Below are 3,996 nucleotides of genomic sequence, written 5' to 3'. Positions count from 1 at the left end.
TAAAATCAATAGCTCAGTCAATGATTTTATTATGTCAAAAAAATGATTGTACTAATACTCCTTTAAATTTAAATGTTAGGTCTTCAGAAAATCCTGAAAATTTAAATTCATTTGTAACCGAATCAACCAATTTAGGTAATTCAGATATTGATGGAATACATTCTGATGTTATAATTTCTGATGGAAAAAGAAAAGGACATCAGAATTCTGATGGTAATCTTCAAGCTAGTAAAAAACCAATAAGAAAATATAGAAAAAGAAAATAAATTTAATATGTGTATATTATTATTCTTTGAGTTAAACATAGTAATTAAAAATAAATGAAGATAAAAAACTTGTAAAATATTTGTAACGTTTATTTTTGATAAATATTAAAGGGACAGTGCACACAAATATGCAGACACATGTGTATTATAAACTAATATAAGTAAGAACATGATTTGATAATGATATATACATCCATGTTCAATAATTATATATTCATACTTGTGAACACCCCACACTGAAATCATAAATCAAATGTACACGTCCCTTTAATACATGTGTGAAAATATGTAATGTGTTGTATGGTGTATAAATCTAACAAATAAAAAGACCAATTGTAAACATTCTTTTTATTAACTTTCTAAATAACAAACCAAAAAACAAACATAAGATATTAATGTGGATGATAAAATGGTCCACCACGTGTTTTAACCCCAGAATAAAATGCCCTTCCCTCCCACCTTCTTTCTCGGAACATTAGAGCACGCTGTTCTTTTTGATTTTCAATCACTCTGGTTAAAAGTCTTCTTACTTTTTGATTGTGAAGTCTTTTTTTTTTTAAATTGTGAAGCATAGAGTCTTTTAAAATGGTGAGATTGTTGTTGATATTCTCTATCAAAAGACACATTTTATCCCATTTATTCTCTTCCATTTTTCCTGTTAGACATAAAACAAATATCATATTAAACTACATTAAAATTGAATTGCACTAAGCACATATTTAAAATATTGTTATGATAAAGAAAAAAAGAAAAAAGGAATTGATAGTTCATGTGTTAAAAATAAAAACTGTGACAATTTTATTTTTACATTTAAATTAAAAATGCACACACATATAATTGACATTCTTTATTAACATACAAATTAACATGGTAAGGTGTAAATGAATACATACCTTGTTCATGTGGTTGAGAATCTTCTCCATTGGCAGCATCAACCACATTTGTACTAATTGCATTTTCATCATCTTATAAAAAAATAAAATTAAATTATTTAGAAACATATTCATATATTAATTTCTATATTACAAGTATTGAAAATAAAATATTGTGCATCCATTAATGTATAACAAATCCCTTTTATGGAGGCATAATTAATAACCATCCATTACAAGTGCTTTTCACATTATTTACAAATCTGAAGAAGGTTTTTGGGGTTAAACTTAGCAGATGTAAGGAGATATCCTAACATGTTATAGATCAGGGGATTTACATATTGGTCTATAGGGAACTTTGTCATATAAAAAAAGGAATATATATTAAAAGAAATACAACGCTTAAAGGGACACTGAACACACTCATAGAACATGCAATTTTAAGAAAATATCTAATTTACTCCGATTATCAAATTTTCATAATATTCTTGCTATCTTGATTTGAAAAAGAAGGCATGTAAGCTAAGGAGCCAGCAATTATTTTGGTCAGCAGTTGTTTATTTGTGCGTGAACTTATCCAACAATCAAGAAGAACAACCCAGGTTGAATGCCAAAAACCTACATTATAGCTTTTCGAAGAAAGATAGCAAGAGAATGTATAACATTTGATAATAGGAGTAAACTAGAAAGTTGATTTTAATTGCATGCTGTATCTTATTCACAAATTAAAGAATGTGGGTTCATTGTCCCTTTAAATTGATGTTTAAATTTACATGCTAAATGATTATAAAATAAAAATATCCACATATATACCGGTAATGATGAATTCAATATTTTGAATTGCTGGATTTTCAAATTGTTCACTTCCACATGCTGCCTCAGTGCTTTCAGCAAGTAATGCTGGTGATGTATTAACTTCTTGCACTAAATTAAAATAAACTTGATGTAATTTTTTATAAGGAACATGATATGTTAACTAAATAAATTAAAATAAAAAAAAATTTACCTTCATCCACATCCTCAGAATTATTTTGCTGTGAAACATCACTTTCTGGGCCAACAGAGACATCTACATGTTCTTCACACAAGGGAGAAGTCTGGGAAGATGATGCTGAAGTCGACTGTTGCTCAATGTCCACATTAGGGTTTACAGACATTAAAAGTTTAATAAATATTCTTTCATATTTTAAAAATCGCCTCCTCCTCTTATTCTTTCTTTGAACTTTCCGTTTAATGTCTGCAACCCTTTTGCGACATTGAGCAACAGTCTTTATATGTGTGGCATTTAAATTAACCATTTCAGCAATATCTTCCCAGATTGCATCCCTTGTCTTTAAACTAGTGTCACGCCTCTGTGGTCCAAAAAGCATGTCATAGTTTGGCTCCAGAGCAGATACAAGGATTTCATTCTCCACAACTGTAAACCTCTCAGCAACCATTTTCAAATATCTCATCAACTGCCTCACAGAATAAAATATGATATCTATATAAATATACATGTAACCAGAGTAAAATGTAAAATACGCTGTGATTGGAGAATATTAAGGAAGTACTCATAAATATGCGTACATAAATGTATTGCAAAGTATTATGGTAACAGAAATAATATAACAATAAATATGATTGGTTAACAAATATTGCACATTGAACATTGTTTAAAACATATACGCAATTTCGTAATAAGACAAATGAGTGAAAATATCTAAATAAAGAGCGTAAAAATATTTATTGTACGATTTTAAAAAAGATTAACAAAATATAACCAGAACAGTAAAAGCAGAATTCATTGCGAAGGAGAGTTTCATTGCGAAGGAGAGGGCGTAAGATGGGCGTTCCATGGGCGTAACCTGAGTAAATCTCGCAAGTTTCACAGATATGTTACGATGATATAAAAACATACGCCATACGAATCGCACATTCAACTCACATACATATCTCGCCAGACATCCTTTGGCGAAATAACATGAATAACATTATTTACAATATTTATTTCATTTTAAAAATAATACGATATAACGTATTTAGACAATATACTATAACTGTAGTTTTACATTTTGAAATATGCAAACACAAACTGAAATAAAGTGAATCATTAAAATTACGAAGCGACGCAATGATATATGGAAACCCATTTCGAGGTTCGTGAAATGATATAAGGAGGTGAAGTCTATAGTTTACTATGGACAGCTTATCGCGTAACGTATTGTTTACAATGGACTGCCCACTTTATACGATCATTACGCAAGGCGTGAAATTTGCGAGAGTTGTGAGTCAGAAATACACATTTCTCGCCGCAAATTACGAACTTTCAATCATCGAGGCCTCAGAGACACACACACACATACATATATGCTTTCTCTTACACACACACACACATATGCTTTATCTTAGACACACTTACACATACATGCTCTCTCTTACACACACATATAAAATATATTTTTGCTCTCTCTTTCCTACGGACTAAAACAACGTTTTGCTTTATGCAGATGCTTTCACACACAGTGAAGTATAAGAACCTGCTGATAACATTCATAAATAGATGCCCCCCACTCCAAAATAAATGCACAAATTCACCCAAGAAGCAGATAATATTTCATGTTTCATGTTTCAAGATCCTGCCCAGCTGATGCTAGTTTTGGTGAAAAAAACAGAGCAATTAATAATTACAAAACTGCAAAACAGTGCTGGTGCCAGCCCCAGTAGTAAAGGATATTAAATGGATACTCATCTGTTAAACACAACATGCTTGCAACACAATCACCTATATTACGAGTTTGGTGTTAGCCTGAAAAAGCAGCGTTGAGAGGTCCCAACGCTGCTTTTTAACGCCCGCTGGTATTACGAGTCAGGCAGGA

General features: G+C 30.9%; 1 long non-coding RNA gene across 1 annotated transcript; it reads right to left on the bottom strand.

Moving 5' to 3' along the window:
- Nucleotides 1-731: 731 nt before the first annotated feature.
- Nucleotides 732-2,054, bottom strand: LOC128639534 (uncharacterized). Its single transcript, XR_008399214.1, has 3 exons — nucleotides 1,952-2,054; nucleotides 1,160-1,231; nucleotides 732-921 (listed from the first exon to the last, which is right to left on the bottom strand). It is a non-coding gene; the product is annotated as an uncharacterized LOC128639534 (long non-coding RNA).
- Nucleotides 2,055-3,996: the final 1,942 nt, after the last annotated feature.

Source organism: Bombina bombina, chromosome 9 (genome assembly GCF_027579735.1).
Source record: "Bombina bombina isolate aBomBom1 chromosome 9, aBomBom1.pri, whole genome shotgun sequence".
Lineage (NCBI taxonomy): Eukaryota > Metazoa > Chordata > Amphibia > Anura > Bombinatoridae > Bombina > Bombina bombina.
Note: the sequence above shows the minus strand (reverse complement) of the source record. Positions and strands in the feature narration are given on the sequence as shown.